A 25,192-nucleotide genomic window follows, 5' to 3' on the forward strand; every position below is an offset into this window, starting at 1 on the left:
GAGGAGTCAACATGACAAATGACCTGGCACCCAAGCTGCGCAGGAGGAAGAGAGCAGCTTGGAACACCTTCAAGAACGTCGAAGAAATAGCTAAGAGGACGAAGAACCTCTGGCTCCGGGCGCATCTCTTTGATTCCACTGTTCTTGCTGCACTAACATATGCCTCAGAGACCTGGGCCCTACGCAAACAGGATGAGAACACTATTCAGGTCTCCCAAAGAAGAATTGAAAGAGCTATGCTTGGAATATCACGTTTCACTCAAATGGGAGAAAGAATCCGGAGTTCTGACGTCCGTCGACGATCAAGAATCAGGGACGCTGTCTCGTTTGCCAAGGTGTCAAAAATCAGATGGGCTGGTCACGTAATGAGATTTAAAGATGACCGCTGGACTAGAGCTGTTACCGACTGGATTCCACCGGATGTCAAAAAACCGCGTGGTAACCCACCTAGCAGATGGTCAGACTTCTTCGTCAAGATCATGAACGATCGGTTTGAGGCTTTTCATGTTCCCAGAGCGAACAGATGCCTTTGGGCTACACTAGCACGCGACAGGGACAAATGGAGACGTTACTGGCACCCGCTTGAGCAAATCGATGACTAATGGGAAGTTAAGTGATTAAGCGAAGTGAATCTAAAATTCTAGCTTATAACAAAAGTTATAGAGACAGCAAAGAAGACAGAGAAAATGAGTTAATCTCTCATCTTTATGAGAGGTTGCGACCATAATTAGAGAAAAAAATGTAGATTCAATATGGCTTAGAAAAATTATAAAGTCGATATATTGTTTTGTTTCAAGAAAGAAATAATATTTTTAAAAAATGCTAAGCAAAAGGGGCCATGTCATGGAAGTCATGTGAAAAGTTACAGTGCATGAATAACGAAGTCAAATATCCAAACCCCAGTTCAACAACACTGAAATTCAGACACGCATACGTTAATGGCCAGACTTAGAAAGTTGCCTGTCAAGAGGGCAAGTGGGAGTGAACCTGGAAACATTGGTGGAAGGCGCTTGGCGCTGGTGATGGGCTGGGTGCTACAATACTATATGTCTAAAACTCAGCTGTGAGTAACTTTAAGGCAATACTTTAAAAAGTGGAAACAACACCAGCTTTAGAAGTGACAGAAAAATTAAACATATAACCAAATGATTGCCTGGATCAATTTTGTATTATACACTTATGAATAAAACTAGACCAATGCCTCATCTCAGATTGAGATCGCGTAATGAGACCCAAACTCTGCCTCAGATTGAGATAAATCCCTAAATTGTAGCCACTGCATTACTCTCGATTTCTACATTGTTAACACGAATCACACTGACAATTCCTATAGCTGCTTCCTAGGATGTCAGAACGCACATTCCACCTGCTTGAACATTGTGTTGTGTGCTTTAAACTTTGCGTTGGTGTCGGATGTGGGCCTAGGGAACTTGTTCAAAAGTGCTCAGGGGCCCAGAGTCATTCCTTGGTCACACACTACCCTGTTCTGGGGGCTTGATGGTTCAGTGCTAGGGCTCAGTGGCTCAATGCTGAGTCCAGATGTGTTGGGTAGACAGGAGCCACACACAGAAATCCCTGGGGGCAAGTAGAGAGATATCACATGCCAGATTGGGGACAGAATTAAGGGCCTTGGAATTGAAAAGTATATGCTTCAGCCCTTGGACCTATCATCACCAATCCCGGCAATAAAGCCCCTATAGATGCATATTCTTTTAGTTTTGTTTAAATATGGAACACCTCACGAATTTTTGTGTCATCTTTGCGCAGGGGCCATGTTAATCTTCTCTGTATTGTTCCAATTTTAATATGTGTGCTGGTGAAGCGAGCACTAGGTTAATTTTCAATGTCTGGATAAATGTATGTGTTCTGGTATTTTCTTTTTCCCATGTAAACTTTTTTTTTTTGTTTCTTTTAGTATTTGAGATGAGTTTTCTATTTGTTCTGAAAGCTTTCTTTTAATTTATATGCTATACATCACCTAAGGTCCTTTTTTTCCTTACCTTCCTTCTTATTATTTGTTTTCCAAGGTTTAGCTGTTTATTTTTAATTTCTACAACAATAGTAGAAATTAAAATAGGATCTTATTTTACTTTACACGTTTTCGTTACCTCCTTTTCCCCATTTTAAATACTGAATACTTTGCATATACTTATATCATTTTCCTTATTTGATTTTTTGTCTCATGTTAAAATTAAATATACTGAATACTCACCATCTGTTCTTTCACCAAAATATTATATCTTGGTCTGACAAAGATTCTCCCTTACTAGTTCATTTCAGAATGATAAAGCGAAGGTCATATGGAGTCATTTCAGATAGTCTCTGTGACTGACTAGATTAACACTGGCAGAGTTGGCTGTGATATTCTTGGATCACCCTTTCTTTCTTTGAGTTTCTTAAGATTGTTGTTTCACTTTCACTTTGTTTTATATCTTGATTTTGAGAGTTCTGGACCCAGTATGAATTTCTTAATTCATACTGTAGTCTTTTAGTCTCTAAATCCTGAGAATATTTTTGTTAGTTGTCATAGTTTTTCTAACATATTTCACGGAGCTCAGAATTTCAAGTCAATTATTTCTGTGACCTAGTAGACACTTTTAATAAACAGGTACATGTTTTCTTTAATTTCAAGAGAATTTTCTTAATTTATGGTTTTTAATTGATTCAATTTTTTGGGGGGGTACGGGAAATTTACAAAGATTATGTAAAATTCAACTAAAATACTTGAATTTTAAATATAATTTAATAAAATTACATTAAATATAATTTAATGACACTTGCTAAAGACTTATTCTTACATAATCATAAGACCACCACCACAATCAGTATGCAGAAAAGTTGTAATAATTCAGGGACTTTCTCTTAAGTCAATATTTAATCAATACCTTTCCTCCAACCTCTCATATTACCCCAGGTGTAAGGTAAGTGTAGAAATAATATATATATATATATATATATATATAAACAAACCCTGATGACATTAGAGTAAGGCAAATATGAGCCTTTTAAATAATTACAAAAATATAGGTCTTTAAAATCATGTCAGTTAAGAAGGAAAACTAGCACTCAATATCAAAGACTTCTGTTATTGGGCCTGTTGCATCTGATGTTCTAATCAATAACGAGTAAAGGTTTAAAAGAATTTGTTTCAAAGTTTTTCATGACAAACTTGAAAACTGTACCAAAATTTTTTATTACAAAAATAATACTAAAAACAAGAAAACTCCTTTTTTGGGGGAAAATGGATTAAAATTCACCAAACTAATTTAACACCGTGCATTTATATTGCAAAAAAGAAAATAAATTACACAAATATAGATGTGCTAAACCTAATTAGTCAGGGATTCACTTCATTTATTCAGTTAAGTGTGAATACACTAAATAAACAATCACGTTATCAACATGCACAGAAGGTCAATACAGTATTAAGTTTTGTGATTATCTGTTATTGGCTGCATACATCTGAAGTTTGTTTATTGTGAAAATTAAGCAACATAATATTAAAGGTCTTAAAGCAATAACATTTAAAAGCTAAAATGATAATATGCTATGTTTAGTTTAGTTTGGGGAGAAGATTTTTTTCTGATATTTGAGAAAAGTTCAATGGTGACTCCAAAGGGTGTTTTAGTACTAAACTTGGGAGATGACTAGGATTAACTAACAAACATCTTATTTTGGGGGGAGTTGGGGGTCCAAACAATTCTTGTCAACCAGACCATTGATATAGTGACACTTGGGTCCTGTGCTTGGGAAACCAAATATTGCTGTGGGTTAAACTGGGGTAGGTGGCCTGCAAGGTAAGTATATAAACCCCATGTAGGATATCTTCGGTCTCTAGACAAATTTTTTAACAGAGAATTAGTATTAAACTCAACCATATAAACACTTTACTATGAGTTTCAAAAGTTCCCATAATTGTAAATTACCATATAGTCTCCTTAGAGGCCATACATCTGATTTGTGTATGACCTTGCAGAGATGAGGTCTAAATTTTTTTTCAGCTATACTTATATAAAGATTATGAAACTAGGTTTACATAAAACAGAGAAAACATACTTTCATGTTCACAGCTACCGAGATGAAATTTTTATCATGAGTGCCCTCTTCCTCTTCATTTCCATAAATAGCTATGGTCAGATTTATTAAAGACATTTAGAAAATTGCTCTTAACTAAAACAACCAGGAAAGTCTGTTTTAGTTTATATTCAACCAGCAAGTTGATGCAGATGCAGAAATTACAGTGGAACAGTATTGTAACCCTTTCCTTGAGAAAAGTGATTATCAGAAGCTTCAAGAAAAAGACATGATTCATGTGTAAGAGCGTAGATTTGATAAATAGAGCTATAATGCCTGGCTCTACAGATGGCCTGTATGTGGGATTTTCAGAGCTAACCGAAATTTTATACGTTATAAAACTTTATAAGTTCATTGAATTTTTTGTTAGCAACAGTTAAAAACTAATTGTCTCTGATTGTTTGAAGGATGTTTGGGCCATATTGAGCATGCTCAGAAGTTACTCTCAGCTTAGTGCTTGAGGATTATTCCTGGCAGTTCTGAAAGGAGCATGGAGTGCTGTGCTAGGGATCAAGCCTGGACCTCCTGTATGGATGCAGATCACATGCTGCAGTCTGTTGGCATGAATTACCAGTTCCTAGGGATTCTTTTTCCATTTAATTTAATTTTTATGAAGACACCATGGTTTATAAAGTTATTCATAGTTGAGTTTTAGTCTTACCATGTTCCAGCACCAGTGCCACCACCAGTGTGAACTTCCATCCATTGGTGTCCCCAGGTTCCTGCCCCCAATCCCTAGCCCGTCTCTTTGATAGGCACTTTTTTTATTTTAAATCGAATCACCATGAGATACACAGTTAAACTCTTTGTGGGTGGGTTTCAGTCATACAATGTTCCAACACCTTGTCTTCCACCAGAGTATGTTTTCCACCACCAGTGTCCCCAATATTCCTTCCGTCACCACGCCCACCAGCCTATCTCTATGGCAGCTACTTTTCTTCTCTCTCTCTCTCTCTCTCTCTCTCTCTCTCTCTCTCTCTCTCTCTCTCTCTCTCCCTCTCGGAGAGCCAGGCAAGCTACCGAGTGTATTCGATATGCCAGACACAGTAACAACAAAGTCTCCAATGGAGATGTTACTGGGCCCGCTCGAGCAAATCGACGATCAACGGGAGGGCCTTTACCTTTACCTCTCTCTCTTTCTCTCTCTCTCTCTCTCTCTCTCTCTCTGTCCTTTTAGGCATATGGCTTACAGCACAGGTACTGAAAGGTTATCATGTTTGATCCTTTATGTACTTTCAGCACACAGTTCTTATCCAGAGAGATCATTTCCATTTATTGTCTTAATGGTCCCTTCTCTATCCCCCTGGCTTCTTCCCTGCACTTGAGGCAGCCTTCCAACTGTTTACCAGACTCGTTGGCCCTTGTTTCTACTACAACAGGCACATTTTTAAGTTTGGTTGTTGTGGTTTGCATCTCCAGCTTTCAATATTATTGACTCTGCATTTGGATATACAGACATACCACTCCTCTACACCAGGACTTAGTCTTTAATCCAAACTTTTAGTAAGTAGAGGTCAATTGAAGAATTTATGCATGTGGCATGAAAAACTGAAGCATTTGAGATTTTATCCTACTTTGAAACTAATAAATTACCTTGCCACATATAATGTAAACTGACAGAAGACACATAACCTCTGGGCAAGAGAAAAATGACAATTACTCACAATAGTCAGAACATTCATCTTCTTTTGCAATGTTCTAATTCCCACAGAGTTATATGCAGAGGCCCAGGTGATGATTGTACATGCAACACACTACATAGCAGAAGAGAAAACATGGAGTCAGAACATTCGAATTTGGAGAAAGAGGCAATATTACTTCTAAGGTTGTTAGTTTTTTTTTTATTTTGATGTCATAACTGGGGGTGCTCAGGGCTTACTCTTAACTCTATGCTGGGGAACCACTCCTGGAAGGAGTGATTTGGGGTCAACCGTATGGAGTACCAGAGATTGAATCCAGGTTGGCTGCATGTAAGACAAATGCCCTACCCACTGTACTATGTCCCTGACTCTTCAAGAATCCCTCAAAATATAATTCAAAACAAGAGACGATGTTTCTTCTTTTAGTACAGGAAAGCATGAGAAACCTGCAGACATTTGCTTCACTATTCCTCAACTGATAGTGAGTATTCCACTGAAGATAAGAGAGATAAAAAGAACAATATGGAATACAAAGGTAAGAAAGAGGTGGAGGACTGGATGTAACAAAGGTCCAAGAGTCAGTAGCTTTGGGTCCCTCTGTGGTGTAGAGGCAAAGAGTTTGTATATGCCTAAATATTAGACCCAACACTGCTATAAGTAGGGTGCCAAATGAAGAAAGATTCCCAGGAAATTTTGGTTAAAATGAATAGTGACATCTAGAAAGGGATTAGATAATATTATAAACAGTGCCTTGTCAAATATAACTCGAATTATTTACTATCTCTAACGATCTTGACTTTTTCTATAAAGCAAGTATCCTAGTGCAGTAAACTGCGTCAGGACATTTAGCTCAAGGATATATACTATATATATGAAGATGGTTGCAACTGCATATACCACAGACTTAGTCATACAGACTATCCATCTCGGTTTGTATAATTATACTATATCATGGTCACTGAATAATGAAATCATTTAATGGCACATTTATTTTTCAGAACACATCCTTGTGGTTAAGCAATGCATGATTGCAATTCTCAGTACCAGCTCATAGTGTTCCATTTGACTAGTTGTACAGCAAATCCTATAAACCTCCTCTTAAAATAAGCAACCTAGGCTATTCTTATATAATTGAATTTGAACAATTATTTAGGAACTAGTGCTGTAGACAGTGTCATCTTATTAAATCTTAGTTGGCAACATATTTCAAGCACATTAAAATCTATGATACTATGTGAATCAAAGAGTGTCACTGTATTTTCATTGGAAAAATTACTGAACTATGCCTTTGTGCAGTGGCGCGTGTGTGTATGTGTGTGTGTGTGTATGTGAATGTGTGCATTTCACTGAGGGCACCACAGAAGTAGGATAATATAAGCAGCAGTGGTAAGGGAATGCAGAAGACATACAACTCAGTGAAGATAATTGAGTTCTTTGATCCTAACAGGGATGTCTATGGTCACATTCACCACTGCTAGTGCACAGTAACTGACTCAAATTATTCTGACAGAGGCAATGCTTTTATTTCTTATCTGAAATTGCCACTGGGAACTTAGAAGAAATTTTACCACTTTTTTTTTTTTTGCAAATCGTGGTTTGCAAAATCACTGACCAGCTTCTATAGATTATAATCAAGCTTAAGGCCATTGTTTAGCAATCAGTTATCACTTTTAAGGGTTGATGATTTCACTGAAGTACTCGGACTTCTTCAATTGCAGTACTGCATTGATACAAATGACACTTTGTTTCCAACACGTCAATATAAAGTGCCTTGGATTCCAAGCCAAGAAATCTAATAGTAAGCAACATAACAGAAATACATCTGAGGCTAGGAGATAAGACCTCCCAAGCCCTCCTTGAAGATTCTTCCTTTCATGCCAGCTGAAGAAATAATGTGGATATCCTCACAAGCAATTCTTTAGTTTTTATTATAGTTTGTTTCTGATTCATAGTGAGATGAACTTGAAAAAGTCACATGAAAATTGTGTTGCAGTTTTCCTTATAGATGTTTTCTATTTGTTTAGATTGATTATAAATACAGATTTTCCCTCTTTACCAAAATAGGGTAAAGAATTCTGAATCCATAAGGAGATACTTTTAAAAATAATTTTGCTTGTATTTTATTTTTTACCAACAACTTACCATAAGAGGTTTCATACACAGAAAAACATAGACATGCAAAATAAACCCTCATATGTCCACTATGGATTTTTTATGTCTGAATTTACTGATTTGCTTTCCCATGTATCTATCTCACTATCCCACTATTTGTTGGCAACTGTCCAACTGAATTTTCTAATGCATTTTAATGTAGGTTGTAGTCTGCAAGCACATATTACATTCTAATGATAAACATGATAAAGTTTTTAATTTTTTTATTCAATCACTATGAGATAGACCCTTACAAAGCTGTTCATTATTGTATTTCAGTCATACAATGTTCCAACACCCATCCCTTCACCAGTGTACATTTCCCACCACCAGTGACCTCAGGTTCCCTCCCATCACCCCAACTGATGCTTGCCTTAATGGCAGTTTCTCTCTCTCTCTCTCTCTCTCTCTCTCTCTCTCTCTCTCTCTCTCTCTCCTCTTGAGCATTAGGGTTTAACATGCCGCAATTTTAGGTACCTTTAAATATTGATCATACATATCAGCAACTAGTGTTCAAAATTTGTTTACACTTAAAAATGGGGGGAACACATGTACTATAGAGGGTCTGTGCTCTGTGCTCAATAACAATCCTGTTGGGACATGGGGAGACTCTCTGGGGTGTCAAACACATGTCAACCATATGAAAAGCAAACCACCTTTCATGCTACACTATCTTACTGACCCAAAATTTGTTTAGTATTTTAGGGTAAAATCTTTATATAACTAAATGCAAAAATTCTTACTGAATAATATAGCACATTTGGCAACTACATATATCTGGGAAAACAAAATACCTTTTAGTTTTTACTTTTTTAAATTTTATTTAATTGATTTATTTGCCTTCTGGGGTCACAACTGGCGATGCACAGAGGTCACTCCTGGCTCTGCACTCAGAAATCACCCCTGGAGGTGCTCAGGGGACCATATGGGATGCTGGGAATTGAACCCGGGTCAGCTGCGTGCAAGGCAAATGCCCTGTCCACTGTGCTATTGCTCCAGCCCCCAAAATACCTTTTCAATGGATACTATTTTCATTACTCTGTAAACTCCATCTGCTTTTTCCTCATTAATATCTACTCACTTGCCCTTCATTATTCTGATTTTTTCCCATTGTAGTTTTGCATGTTTCAGAACTATATCATTGTAATTAACCTTATTTATCCACTTATGTAAACTGCCCTCAAAAGCTCAATGCTTTCACAATTAATCTACATTGGTGTATATAAGAAATATATTCTGTTTCTTTTCTCTCTTTTTTGGTTTGGAGTCACACAAATCTGTGCACAGGACTTATTCCTGACTATACTCAGTGAATCACTGGTGGAGCTCAGAAGACCAGATGTAGTTGAGGAGACAGAAAAAGCATGGACGTCAAGTACCTCACTTTTGTACTATCAGGAACAAAACATGATCCTTTTATGAATAGTTAATATAAGTATGATATGTACAACACTTTATAGATATATCACTTGCTTATTATCTATTCCCTTACTGATGGAATAATAGAAAGTTTCCATAATTGCCTAATCTGAATTTAACTTCTATAGACATTTTTGTATGATTTTTTAAAATATTTCCACTGTCCACTGTTCATAGATTTGCTCGAGCAGGCCCAGTAACGTCTCCATCATGAGACTTGTTGTTACTGTGTTTGGCATATCGAATACATCATGGGTAGCTTGCCAGGCTTTGCCGTGTGGGCAAGATAATCTTGGTAGCTTCCCAGGCTCTCCGAGAGGTGCGGAGAGATCGAACTCAGGTTGGCCATGTTGGATACCCGCTGTGCTATCGCTCCAGCCCTTTAAATAGTTAATTTGTCTTTAATAACTGCCCATTGTGAAGTTACGTTAATGTGTCAACCTGGAGCATGTATTTATATGAGCTTAATATTTTAATTAGTGAGCTTAAGTAAAAATACTGCCCTTAATAATATCAGTGTGGGGGACTGGAGCGATAGTACAGCGGGTAGGGTGTTTGCCTTGCACATGGCCAATCTGGGTTCGATTCCCAGCATCCCATGTGGTCCCCTGAGCACCTCCAGGAGTAATTCCTGAGTGCAAATCCAGGAGTAACCCCTGAGCATCGACAGGTGTGACCCAAAAAGAAAAAATCAATATGGGTGGGCCTCATCCAATTAGTGGAATGCCCCACTAGACCATAAGATTAAGAATCTAAATAAAAGAAAACTAGATTCACAAAGTAGCAGGAAATTCTTCAGCAGATGGCCTATGGACTTTATCTATTTCCTAGCAAATTTGCTGAAAATTTGTATTTGCCAATCTAATCATAGTCTGTGGTGTGTGTGTGAGTGTGTGTTTGTGTGTGTGTGTGTGTGTGTGTCCACATATCCTTTTGTCTTTATTTCTTTGGAAAATCCAGATACACAAATAGGAATACTTGATTCAATTTTTTTTTTTGATTTTTTGGGGTCACACCCAGCAATGCTCAGGGGTTACTCCTGGCTCTGCACTCAGGAATTAGTCCTGGCGGTGCTCAGGGGACCATATGGGATGCCGGGGATTGAACCTGGTTCGGCCACGTGCAAAACAAACGCCCTACCCACTGACTATCACTCAGGCCCCTCAATTTCTTTTTAACAGATTATGCATACATGGGATTTAAAATAATTGAGACATAAAAGGATATTCACAAAAAATGTCTCCATATTGTCTTGATCTTCAGTAGGGCACTAGGGAACCTTTCAAAGACAATGCTTTTAGCATAATTCAAAGACAATGCTTTTAGCATCTTTAGATGAAAAGTTATACCTTAAAAAAGCCATATGGTAAAAAATGTACATTGTTCTCTATCCCCTTGACCTTATCATAGAGACACAATTTACATTTTAGTTTATTACTATTTTTTTATTTATTTCTATTGTCCATACTTCTCCCAAAGGAACCACCTTCTAATACAGCCTATGATTTCACCACAAAATTAACAGGCACCCAAGCATTTAATACACAACATTACTCATTTATTCTTAGAATAATTCAACAAAAATAAAAAACAGTATCAAGTGCCTGTGAAGACAGAGAATTTGCTGTTGGGTCTAAATACGTTGTCATTGGCTATATAGAATGAAACAGGGATTCTTCTGGGAGAAATCCATTTGGCATTGCTTGTAAACAGATATTCAATATACCTACAGCTAATTTCCAAGAGAAATGAAAAAATATGTCCACGGAATCCTGTATGTGAAATTTTATATCAGCTTTATTCATAACACTCATAAGCTAGAAATAACCAAACTGCCTATGGACTTGTGAGTGATAAACAATTCATGGAATATGTCTACATGTAAACCTGTACATGTATAGAATATTTATCATAAACAGAGTATTATAATGAATACTCATCAGAATGTGCATTAAGTAAAATAATGATTCAGACTCAAAAGTTTATACTTTGCATGCATAACCTTTTAGTTATGTGATACTCTAAAAGAAGAAAACTCAAAGAGTCAAGAAATATTAAAGAAGAGATATGTCAGACTAAGTGTGTAAGAAGTAACTGACTGAAAACAGGCAGGGAAAAAGCTGAGGTAATCAAAATATTTTATCCATTGAATATGGCATTTATTACTCAACTATGTATCTGTTCAGATTTTCAGAACCGTACAGCCAAAAGAGTAATTAGTTTATATAAATAAAGTGTACATAAGTGACCTTGACTTTTCAAAATGAAAATAGAGTCAACTATTGTGCTGGCAGAATCTGACTAAAGTAACCATTTTAGAACTCTGTTGAAGTCTTACAATCCTAAGGTAAGGTGTGAGCAGTAAATTGCAGCTAAGTTAAACCAATTTAAGCTCTCAGTTCATTAGTGGTTACCCATCTCTGCCCTCAGCCTTGTGGAAGACAGCACTGGATATATTTCTGGATATTCCACACAATTTAAGGGAGCCAAATGGGCAATCAGGACCTTGTTCTCCACATACTGGGATCTGTGTTCTGATTGCTGATTGCTGCTTCTGATCACAGTCGTACAGACAAGGGGGTGACTGTCACCAGTGCTGCCTTTCTCCTCCCTGGGTTGCAGACCCTTATTCTTCTGGCAATGTGACTTCCAGGAAATCAAAAAGACCAACATCCACTTTTCCTATTGCCACAAACAAGGCATTAAAAATTAGGGTGATTAGTGCAAAGTGACTGACTGGAATGACAGGTAAAGCAGTAATGGCAACTCTACTTAAACCACATAATGAACCAACATGCAAAAATTATCTATTTTTCACATAATTCGATGGCTTATCATATAGAATACATGATTGACACATATTTATTTCTAAAATATAATAACGAAGACATAGAAACAAGATAAACTGGGTAAATAATACACAGAGATATATAACCTAGTATAGGTTATATATATGTATATATATATTTATACATATGGATAGAGAAAGGCTATATGCACATATACAACTTATTATCACTGGCTATTAAACAAGTTAAATCTTAAGTTTTGTGACAATCTGATTGAAATTGATGCGGTTATACTATGTAAAATATGTTCAAAGTAGGCATATACCAATGGTTTCACACGTTAATAGAAAGGAACCATACTACAAAAAACACACACACACACAAAAAAAAACCAACTCAAGTCTTTAGTGATGAAATGGTGGCAAGAAGAGGCAAGCAGACAGGGGGAGATGAAGGAGGGGTGGAGTGCTGGAGGAAATAGGAAAGAATAAATTTGATAGTTGTATAGTGGAAAACAACACTAGAACTTGAATCGTGGATTGTGGGGCAGCATATATGTATATGTGTGTCTGCATACATATATATATATATACATATATATGATTTTTGATCACTTGACATCCCATTACTCATCTATTTGCTCGAGCGAGCGCCAGAAATGTCTCCATTCATCCCTGTTGCATGCTAGTGTATCCCAATGGCTTCTGCTCATTCTTGGAACACAAAGAGCCTCAAACCGATCATTCAGGGTCTTGATGAAGAAGTCTGACCATCTCATACTTGGGCAGCCACGTGATCTTTAGATGTCCTGTGGAATCAAGTCAGTAATGGCTCTAGTCCAGTACTTGTCCCCAAATCTCATTACATGTCCAGCCCATCTGATTTTTGATGCTTAGGCAAATGAGACAGCATCTCTGATTCTTCTTTTTCTTTAATTTTAAACATAATTTTGTTTTACTTTTTTAAAAAACTTTTATTAGTGAAACACCATGCAGTACAGTTGTAGACTTAAAAATTTGTGCTTGGGTTTCAGTTATACAATGATCCAGTACCCACCCCTCTACCAGTGCCTGTTCTCCACCACCACTGATCCCAGTATCCCTCCCACCCCCCATACACCCCATGCCTGATTCTTGACTGTTGATGGAGGTTGGATCTCAGAATTCTTTCTCTCATTTGAATGAAGCGTGATAATCCAAGCATAGCTCTTTTGATTCCTCTTTGGGTGACACGAATAGTGTTCTCATCCTGTTTCCGTAGGACCCAGGTCTCTGAGGTATATGTTAGTGCAGGAAGAACAGTAGAATCAAAGAGATGTGCCCAGAGCCGGAGGTTCTTCATCCTATTAGCTATTTCTTCAAGGCTCTTGAAGGCATTCGAAGCCACTCTCTTCCTCCTGCGCAACTCAGGTGCCAGGTCATTCGTCATGTTGACTTCTCGACCTAGGTACACATAACTGTTGCATTTGGAGACGTTCATTTGATTGAGAGCGAATGGAACATCAGGAACAAGACTGTTTCTCATAAACTTTGTCTTTGTGAGATTCAGCTGTAGTCCGACCTTTCCACAGTCACGGTCAAAGTCAGCCAGCACTGGTGCAGCTTGGCTGAAGTTTGGTGTTATTAGAATGATGTCATCAGTGAAGCGGAGGTGGTGTAGTTGCTGACCATCTATCTCCACTCTCATTCCTTCCAATTCCAGTCTTTGCATGAGGTTCTTGAGGGTGGCACTGAAGAGTTTGGGTGAAAAGGCATCACTCTGCTGGACCCTCTCTTGACATGGATGATCATTTCCTTGTAGAATGGTGAGATCCTGGTGGAGAATCCATAATACAGCTCACGGAGGATCCTGATGTATTGAGTCTGAACACCCTGTTTGGCTAGGGCTTCGATGACTGCTTCAGTCTCAACAGAATCTAAGGCCTTCTGATCAATGAACATTAGACACATTAGACCGAGCGGCATCTTGAACTCCCGAGATACCTCAATGAGCTTGGTTATTGTGTGGATATGGTCGATCATGCTGAATCTTTTTCAGAACCCGGCTTGCTTGCATAGTTGTCCTTCATCTAGTGCTCTGCTAATCCTATTCAGGATGACTTGAGTGAACATCTTGTAGATGGCAGAGAACAGGCAGATTGGGCAATAGTTGCCAATGTTGTGGATGTTTCCTTTCTTTTACAGTAGAACAGTCCTGCTGGTTTTCCATTTGGAAGGAACCTTGCATTCAGTCAGGTAGTGTGTGAAGAGCCAAGCCAATGTATTGATGAGAACTGGTTCTTCAGGTCTTCAGGTCTGATCTTGTTTGGGCCAGGTGCTATTCGTTTCTTCACCGATCAAATGCCATGTCGGATTTCGTAAGGAAGAACGTTGGGATTGACATATCCACCCTCCGGAATTTGGTATGTGGGCAGCTGGACGTGGCTATCAAAGAGATCTGAATAGAATTCATGGATAATCTTCTCCATTGCCCTTCTGGAAGATGTGATAGATCCATCAGGATGGCGGAAAGCAGTCATCTTGGTCTTGTAGCTGACCATGGACAGGCGGGTGTTGCAAATGCTTTTCCTGGCTTCTGCCACATCTGCCAGCACTGCTGCTCTTCTCTCTTTGAGGTCTTCCTTGATTGTATTCTATGCACTGCTTTGCAAGCTCAGATGTTTGCTTATGGTTGCCTGAGGCTTGTGCCAAGCCATGTTGGCAAATGAGCTCGAGAGTTTTCTAAGACAGGCGTCTTTTTGTGGCTATCTCTCTCTTGGCGTTCCTTGCACAATCATGGAGTTAATCATATTTCTCATCAATGTTGTCAACAAAGGCATCTTCCCATGTTGCGGCAGTGGTACCAAAGTGCTCCCAGTTGGCTGTCGTACTGGGTGTTCTCTTCTTCATCTTTGCAGCCTTTTCTCCCTGCTCTGTCAAATAGAACTTTGCATGAAGGAGACAGTGGTCCGATCCCACTTGGAATTGTGGGATAAAAAAACAGCAACATTGGTCAGAAAAAATCATCGACTGAATATGATGTGGTCAATTGCATTGTGAAACTGTTCACCAGGAGACTCTCAAGTCCAACATTTAGATTTGGCCTTCTGGAACTGTGAGTTACCATGGATGGTCTTGGTTGACATGATGAACTCAGACAGTCTCTCACCCTGTTCGTTCCATTCTAGGCCATGGGTCCTGATGTGCAGTTCAAAATGTATCCATTTATATTAGGTTCTCGAGTTTTATGGTATAAAGATTTTCAGAGAAATTTCTGAAGAAAAAAGTGATCAGTGTGGCATTAGAATAGTGATCAAGAGGAAGAATAAGAGACAAGACCACAACACAGTTTGGATCCTCTTGAAGATCTCTAGAGAGCTAACTAATCTTTGCATTTATTTGTGATACCTTCACTTTGCTTAATGAGACACCCTTTCCCTCCTACTGCAAACAATTAGGAAGTACGTAACACTCTGCCTGACTATGAGTTATGGACATGATGTTAGAGTTTTAATCGAGGGAATGGCAAGATCATTGCCAGCTCTTTCAAGAGGCGAAATCACACCATTTGTAACAACATGGATGAAACTTGAGGTGATTATGCTAAGTGAAATAATTCAGGAAGCAAAATTGTTTTTCTCATATATGTAATATAAAGAAATCAAATTAAGTAGCAAAAGTAACTCTTAGACTATGAAAAAAATAGTGGTCCCCAGAGGTATGGAAGAGTTGAAAGGACTGGGCAGAGGGGTTCAATTTAATATTGGAAAATAATGCTAGGACTTTATGTTTGGGTTCATTGTGAATGTATACACTTACTGCTGGGGTTTGAAGTTATCACTAATAAAACAGTTTTACAAACCAATGCTGATTCAATAAAAGATCAATTAATAAATTAAATTTATTATATATAAATTAATAAATTCAAAGCCTATGTAGGCTACATAGGTAACTTCAGGGAAAGATGGTGAAAGCAAAATTCTATTTGGAGTAATCTGAAAAACCATGATGAATTTAATAAGATAGTGAATGTGATGGAAAACTACATTATTAGAGAAATCAAGTAAGACTCACTGATGATCACTTGAATTTTGATGTGTTGAAAGGGATTTTTGTGTTTGGGACCTGCGGCGATGAGAATCTCTCATTTGTTTTAAGTAAGTTTGAGAGAGATGTTCACTCTTAAATTCTAGCTGACTGACTTTCCTGCATGTTTTTTCCTCTGTGTCAGCAGTTGATCCTCACTACTGAATCGTAGAAGTAAACAAATGTACTTAACCTTTCCCATATATCTGCTTCCTAGCCTGTCCTGGCTCTGCAAGAGCTGGTGCCTACAGGATGCATTTACCATCCTCATGCATCAGTTGGCTTCTAGTTGACTTAGTCATGCCATAAAATGATGCCGGGAGCAAAGAAAATTGATGATTGGGTAGCAAGAGGAATGATAACAAGGATATTTATCTGTGTGCCTCTGCCCCAGGTAACATCTCTAGTAGAATCTAGATTGATCCCTTTGGCACTCTATAGCTAGAGTTCAGAAATATAAAAGGCTTACTAAAAATAGAGCCAAATAACAGTGACAAATAATATCAGTATAAACCATATGACATAAGTCATTCCAAACAAGAAAATAATCAACTGCATTGAGTGCTGTTGAGAAGTAAGATAATGACCAATAGTACCTATTACTTTTTATAGTTGGGTCTATAAGAAGAATAGTTTGGTAGGTTTTATGGATGTGAGATCTTGATAAGGAATCATTATGAGAATTAGAAAAAAAAAGTGTTGGTAAATTTTAAGGGAAACCGGAACTGTGTCCTTAATTTGAAAGCAGCAGTGTAGTGTTTGAATCAGGAATTTTCTGAGCGTGGGAGATTTATTATTAAAAGTCTATCCTGTTAAACAGAAATTACTTCAGGCATTAAGATGAGAGTAATTTAATCAGCTCAGGTGAGATCTAAACCATGAGTAGGAGCACATGATGGAAACCCAACACGGAGCCCACAGCCTATGCTCACACCCATTGCGACATTGTGAGCTGCCCAACTAGAAAACTATTGGAGCCTCTGTCACGAGCACTATACAAACAAACTATTACCAGAGGACAAATAAACATTCTTTTGTGACAATTTCTACAAGATTAATACAGAGTGCCTCTTGAGGTTATTTTCTATCATTGTTAGACACCTTCTGGCCACCATTTCCTTCAGCTAATGGGGAAAGAAAAGTGTTAAAATTTTAATTTTAGTGTTAGAATTTTTATTTTGCCTGCAAAATACAGCCGACAACATAGCAGTTCTTCTGATTTGCAGCTGGAATTAAGAAAACACAGAATTTTTTCAGCAATATTCTACCAGTGAGACTCATCTTGCTAAACTTTGACTTGAAGAATCTTACTGGGGCAGTACTACTAGACAATACCTGTACACGTCAAGTGTCAAGTACAACATTTAAGGAAATACCATTCTCATAGTATACTATAAACCTATCAAATCAAAGTTTTGATGTATTCCAAAGCTATCCAAATGATTCTAATGTCTACACATGATTAAGAACCACAGTTCAAAATTCTGCATTGGGAATCAGTGCTGGATCCTTGCTCAAAGTAGTTTTCAGTGCTTGAATTCAGAGCTAAGGCATGCATCATAGCAACAAATGCTGAAAGTCCAACACCTCTCTGTACCATCCAATTAATTTCTTTAATGAAAAAGTCATCTTGAAAGTTTTGTCCCTTTCATGTTGTTTTGAGGTTATGAAAGTAAAGATGAAAAGCTCAGAAGTAGCGTTCTCTGCATTTCTTTTCACTGAAACAGAATAATTAAGTGGTTTGGTACCCATAGGGTTCTGAGAGATACATTTTCTGGATGTTGGAGGTCACAGCTAATAGTTGTAGGGGGGCAGATCCTAGTCTCAGTAGACTAAGGAATTAACACAGTGGCTCTTTGGAGACCACTAAAATACTTTGCACAGAGGATCATGGATTTTCAGGATTTGGGTTAGTTTTGTGTGAGTACATGGCAGGATTATATATTAGGGTGCTCTACCACCAAAGATCCATCTCAAATCCAGAGTGTCTCATTTTCCTGTTTCTCTCACTTGGAATATAGTTATTGCACTGTAATTAAGAGTTCTCTCTTCCTGGAGCCTGAAACAGTTGTCAATTTGAAGAAATACGAATCTTGAGTCTGTGGATCAGAAATAAGCTCCTGGTCTTTTATTGAGAAGCCTACAATTCAGGTAAGTCATTTCCCCAAGCATCTGGGATTTATTCAGTGTTCTTTGTTATAATTAAATGGCAAATCTTTGCATGAAAGGATCAAACAGAAAATATAACAGTTCATCAAAGTGGAAGAGAGCATCAGCTATGTCAGAAAATAAGTTTACTCTGGAAAACTCTATTTTATGGTTCGAAGCCAGACGACAAGAAGTTACTGACAAGTTTGTGAGGAGTCAGTAATAGAATATTCTTTAGTGGCTCATAACATATTATCCACAACCCGCATCCATGCCTTTTTCTGAAAATGATGAGTGGATACTATAAGGATATGTTTGACACTTCTTTTTGGCATCAGCATCCTCATATCCAGATAAACGTAATGTTCCACATTTATTTAGGGACGCTTTATGCTCAGCTGATGTGGAGACATAGCCTGCTGCTCTCTTGACTCTCCTGGGTTCTTGGAGCTTTTCACTCCCCATTACCAGTTCCTGACGCCCCTTTCATCACTCTTCACTAAGCAAACATTTATTAAACTGTTTTAAAGATCCGTACTAATCAACGTGCATACTATAACTCTGATTAGCTTGTCCAGTGAGGCATCAGCAAGAGCTCCTTTAGATAGCTGGAAGTGTGAAACTTACATCTCTGTTTACACATGCACATGTACACATGCATTTACGTATAGACCCGTTTGGCTTTTATAGTTTGTATTATCTTAGCACTGTAACAAAGAACTTAACAAACTTTTTGAAATTTTTCAAGTTTTCTTTTCTTTTGTTTTTGTGCCATAGTGACCATTGCTCAGGGCATATATTCTTGACTCTGTACTCTAGGATCATTCCTTGTGAGACACAAGTGACCATATGGGGTGCCATGTACCAGACCCAGGGAGGTCGCTTGCAAGGCAAATGCCCTACAGACTATACTATCTCGTCAGTCACAGAACTCGGATGTTTTCTTCACAGGGCATTATAGGAGTGCAGTAATGACCTGTGACCATTGAAAACGCAAAATAAAAAACGTTCAGTGATAACTAATACAGATGATTGTGCATAGAACAGTGTGATGAATCAATTCTCTTGGAAATCCCTGGAGTTATTAATACTGTTTTTAATCTTTCAGACAAGAAATTGGAGATAGATTCCAATCAAAGAATCCATCCTAGTACAGAGCACACAACTAGTAAGGAGTAGCAACAGAGCATAGACTTTAGCTTTGTGGTGTCATTGTTTCAACAAAACTACAGTGAGACAACGTGGGAAGCCACGGTTTGACTGATGTTAAAGTTGTTTTCAGAGATAAGCAACACAGGGTCCTGGAGATTATTTTGTCTTGGGATGCCTAGCTCCACGTTATCACTATGGGTAAGTTTATGAACATTTTTGAATTTTAATTTCACAGCCGACCAAGGTTCGATTCCTCCACTCCTCCTGAAGAGCTCGGCAAGATACCAAGAGTATCCAAGCCTCTGGGCAGAGCCTGGCAAGCTCCCCATGGCATACTCAATATGCCAGAAACAGTAACAAGTCTCAAAATGGAGAGGTTACCGGTGTCCGCTCAAGCAAATCAATGAACAACGGGAAGAGAGTACTACAGACAGTGCTAATTTCTAAGTACAAATGATAAGCATTTTAAAGAGACTCCAAAGCCAGACTAACTGCATGGTCTGTAGAGAGACTTTAATCCATTTGGTCTTTCAGTTTCCCATTTATAAAAGAGGCATTGAAGTAACCTCTTGTGGATGATGTAAAGATAAAATGTCTTTATATGTGAAATGCTTGAGATAATGCCTGAAATAGTAAGTGCTATTTCAATGTCAATATTATAATATTTTAGACTTATTATTTAGTTTATCTTAATCACTTGATCACTTGACATCCTGTTACTCATCGAATTGCTCGAGCGGGCACCAGTAACATCTCCATTCATCCCTGTCGCATGCTAGTGTAACCCAATGGTGTCTGCTCATTCTAGGACCATGAAGAGCCTCAAACCCATCGTTCAGGGTCTTGACGAAGAAGTCTGATCATCTCGTAGGTGGGCAGCCATGTGATCTTTTGACATCCCGTAAAATCTAGTCCATAATGGCTCTAGTACAGGGGTCATATCCAAATCTCATTACGTATCCAGCAAATCTGATTTTCAATGCGTTAGCAAAGAGACAGCGTCCCTGATTCTTGATTGTTGACGGAGGTCAGAACTCTGAATTTTTTCTCTCATTTGAGTGAAACGTGATAATCCCAGCATAGCTCTTTCAATTCCTCTTTGGGAGACCTAAATAGCATTCTCATGCTGTTTTCATAAGGCCCAGGTCTCTAAGGCGTATGTTAATGCAAAAAGAACAGTTGAATCAAAGAGATGTGCCTGGAGCCGGAGGTTCTTCATACTCTTAGCTATTTCTTTGACATTCTTGAAGACATTTGAAGCCACTGTCTTTCTTCTGCACAACTAAAGTGCCAGGTCATTAGTCATGTTGACTCCTCAACCTAGGTACACATAAGTGTTGCATTCGTAGATGTTCGTTCCATTGAGAGCAAATGAAACATCAGGAACGAGACCATTTCTCATAAACATTGTCTTCGTGAGATTCAGTTGTAGTCTGGATTTTTCACACTCACGATTGAAGTCGGCCAGCATTGGTGCAGCTTGGCTGAAGTTTAGTGTTATTAGAACGATGTCATCAGCAAAGCGAAGGTGGTGTAGTTGCTGAATGTCTATATTTACTCTCATTATTTACTCCCATCCCTTCCCATTCCAGTTGTTGCATGATGTTCTCAAGGGTGGCACTGAAGAGTTTGGATGAAATGGAATCACCCTGCCGAACCCCTCTCTTGACATGGATGATCACTTCTTTGTAGAATGGTGAGATCCTAGTAGTGAATCCGTAGTACAGATCACGGAGGATCTTGATGTATTGAGTTTGAACACCCTGTTTGGCTAGAGCTTCATTGACCAATTCAGTCTCAACAGAATCTAAGGCCTTCTTTAGATCAATGAACATTAGACAGAGCGGCATCTTGAACTTCTGAGAAACCTTAATGAGCTTGACTACTGTGTGTATATGGTAAATCGTGTTGAATCCTTTAGAGAAGCAGGCTTGCTAGCATGGTTGTCCTTCCTCTAGTGTTCTATCAATCCTATTCAGGATGACTCGAGTGAACAGCTTGTAGATGACAGACAACAGGCAGATTGGGCGATAATTGCCAATGTCGTGGATGTCTCTTTTCTTGTACAATAGAACAGTCCTGCTGGTTTTCCATTGGGATGGAACCTTGAATTCAGACAGGTAGTGTGTGAAGAGCCGAACCAGTGTAGTGATGAGAACTGGTGGCAGGTTCTTTAGGTGTTCGGGTCTGGGCCAGGTGCTGTTCACTTCTTTACCGATAAAATGCCATGTCAGATTTCGAAAGGAAAAATGTTAGGAATGACATATCCATCCTGCGGAATTTGGTATGTGGGCAGGTGGACTTAGCTATCAAAGAGATCTGAGTAGAAGTCATGGATAACCTTCTCCATTGCCCTTGTGGAAGATGTGATAGATCCATCAGGATGGTGGAAGACAGTCATCTTGGTCTTGTAATTGGCGAAAGACAGGTGGGTGTTGCAAATGCCTTTCTCGGCTTCTGCCACATCTGCCAGCACTGCTTCTCTTCTATCTTTGAGGTCTTCCTTGATTGCTTCCTTGCACTGCTTGGGAGCTCGCATATTCGCTTGTGGTTCCCTGAGGCTTGCGCCAAACCACATTTGCAAATAAAGTCAAGAGTTTTTGAAGACAGGTGTCTTTTGTGGTTATTTCTCTCTTGGTGTTTCTTGAACAATCATGGAGGTAGTGAAACATTCGATCATATTCCTCGTCAATGTTGTCAACGAAGGCATCTTTCCATGTTGCGGCAATAGTACCAAAGAGCTCCCAGTTGGTGGTCATTCTGGGTGTTCTCTTCTAAAACTTTTCTCTTCTAAAACCTATCTCCCTGCTCTGTCAAGTAGAACTTTGCATGAAGGAGATAGTGGTCTGATTCCGTTTGGAATTTTGGGACAACAGTGACATAGGTCAGGAAAAATCATTGATTGAATATGCTGTGGTCAATTGCATTGTGGAACTGTTCACCAGGAGATTCCCAAGTCCAAAGTTTAGATTTGACCTTCTGGAACTGTGAGTTACCAAGGATGGTCTTGGTCGACATGATGAACTCAGACAGTCTCTCATCCTGTTTGTTCCATTCTAGGCCATGGGTCCTGATGTGGAGTTCTTCAGCTGATTTACTTGATCCTATCTTGGCATTAAAATCAGCGACAATGATCTTGTAGAAGGTGCGGTCTTCTTTATAGAACTTTTCCAGCTCCATGTAGAACTTCTCAATTTCCCCTTTATCATAATTGGATGTTGGTGTGTAGACAACGAAGATAGAAACTGTTGTCAGTGAGTCACATCTATTCAAATGTAATCACTTGATTCGGATTGTTAGTCATTGAAATGAATCAACACTCATGACCAAGTTCCTGTTGACAAGGACACTGACACCACCAATGCCTCTTTTGTCACATATTCTGAGGAACAGTTATTCTCCAGTGTAAAAAACAGTGTGGTGTGATTCATGCCTTCTTGTCTCAGATAGATAAATGATGTCATACTTGATCTTTCGTGCTTTCACAATGAGGTCTTCGATGGATGCATCTGATGCCAGCATTTGTGCATTGAATGTACAGACAGTTATTTTTGGTATATACTCCCTCCAGGCACATTTAGAAAGTTGAATAAACAGAAATAATCCCGAGAATTTTCTATGATGTAAACATTATCCTGATACCAGACAGAGACATCATAAAGAGGGAAAACCATGGACCTAGGTCTCTGATTAATACAGATGTAAAGATCTTCAACAAAATATTAGAAAACTGAATCCAACAGTGCATCAAAAAGATAACATCCCATGACTAAGTAGGATTCATCCCAGAGAGGCAAGAATGGTTTAATATACAAGTCAATCAACATATACACCATACATAAGGAGAAATATAAATTATATGATCATATCAATAACTGCAGCAAAAGCATTTGACAAGATCCAGCACCCATTTATGATTTTATTTGTTTTGTTTTATTTTTTGCTTTTTCATGGGCTACGCCTGGCAATGCACAGGGGTTACTCCTGACTTTGCACTCAGAAATTCCTCCTGGCAGTGCTTTGGGGACCATATGGGATGCTGGGAATCGAACCTGGGTCTGACAAGTGCAAGGCAAATGCCTTATCTGCTGTACTATCACTCCATCCCCAACCATTCATGATTTTAAAAAGCTCAATAAAATGGGGGGGTCAGAAAGAAGGAATTTCTTCAACATAAATCCATTTGCCACAAGTGTACAGCAACCATCATACTGAATGGTGAAAATATGAAAGTGTTTCCTCTAAAATTAGGGACCAGACCAGGTTACCCACTATCACTACTGCTAATTTAATATCATACTGGAAGTCCTTGCCATTGCAATTTTGGTAAAAATGAGATATTTGGAACATCCAAATCATAAAAAGAGGAACTCAGATCCTGACTATTTGCAGATGTCATGACACTATACTTAGGAAATCCTAGACTCCACAAAAAAAAAAGCTCAGACAGAAATCCAAGGCTCCTCTATATGCAAATATTGAAATAGAAAAAAGAGAGAAATTAAAAAACAGTTCCAGTCACGTTTGTGCCTTGGACATTAAAGTATCTAGGAGTCACCCTAATAAAAAAAAGTGAAAAAACCATAAAGAGAAAACTATAAAACACTACTAAGATGAACAAAAGAGAACATGAGGAAACATAATCACATCCCCTGTTCTTGGATTGGAAGGATTAATATTGTCAAAATTGCAATCCTACCCAAAATAATATATAGAGTCTCTAAGGTATATAGAGTATATACCTTATAAAATAATCATGACATTTAAAAAAGACATATATCAGTGCTGTTGAAATTTATATGGAGTAATACCCTCCCACCCCCAATAACTAAAGAAATTCTAGGGGAAAAATAGAATATTACTTTTTCCCAACTTTAAACTATGCTATAAATCTTTAGTGATCAAAAGTGTGAGGTATTAGAATAAGGAGTCTCTCAGGCCAATGGTATAGAATTGTGAGTTCAGAAACAGATGCTCAGGTACACAGATGGTTAATCTTTGACAAAGGAGAAAAGAACAGAACAAGGAAAGCCTCTTCAACAAATGGTGTGTTGGGTAAACTGGTTGGTTACATGCATGTGCGTGCACACACACACACACACACACACACACACACACAAACTCAGACCCTTTTCTCACACCATGAAAAAATGGCAAAATAAAATGGAATCAATAGCTTAATAGTAGACCTAAGTTCATAGATTCTATTGAAGAAGACAGGAAGAATTGCTTTAGGACATTGAATGAAGAGTCATCTTTGATGATTCAATGCATTGGCCAAGTAAACAAAAGCTAAGATAAACCAATTGAACATCAAACTAAGAAGCTTCTGCACCATGAGACATACTTCAGGCTAGAAGAGAATATTTGCCCACCATCATCTGATAAAGAGCTGCTATACAAGATATATAAAGTACTGTTATAACTTTATAAAAACAAGCAAACAAAGCAAAACAACCAAACCCATTGAAAAATGAAAGGAAGAGTTGAACAGAAACATCATCAGATAAGTCATACAGATGGTCAAAAGATATCTGAAAAAAAAACCTGAATGGTTTCTCAGGGAAGTTCAAATCAAAACAAGAATGAGATATCATCTCACACCAGTGAGACTAACATACATCCACAAAACTCAAATAATCAGTGTTGGAATGTATGTTGGAAAAGAGGGACCCTCATTCATTTTCTGACAGTAATGTCAACTGGTCCAGCTTTTTGAGAAAATAATGCATTACACTCCTCAAAAAACTAGAAA

General features: G+C 38.3%; 1 non-coding gene across 1 annotated transcript; it reads right to left on the reverse strand.

The window, feature by feature from the left end:
• Positions 1 to 1,722: 1,722 nt before the first annotated feature.
• Positions 1,723 to 1,829, reverse strand: LOC130026247 (U6 spliceosomal RNA). Its single transcript, XR_008792857.1, has one exon. It is a non-coding gene; the product is annotated as a U6 spliceosomal RNA (small nuclear RNA).
• Positions 1,830 to 25,192: the final 23,363 nt, after the last annotated feature.

This window comes from Sorex fumeus, unplaced genomic scaffold (genome assembly GCF_029834395.1).
Source record: "Sorex fumeus unplaced genomic scaffold, SorFum_2.1 ptg000033l, whole genome shotgun sequence".
NCBI lineage: Eukaryota > Metazoa > Chordata > Mammalia > Eulipotyphla > Soricidae > Sorex > Sorex fumeus.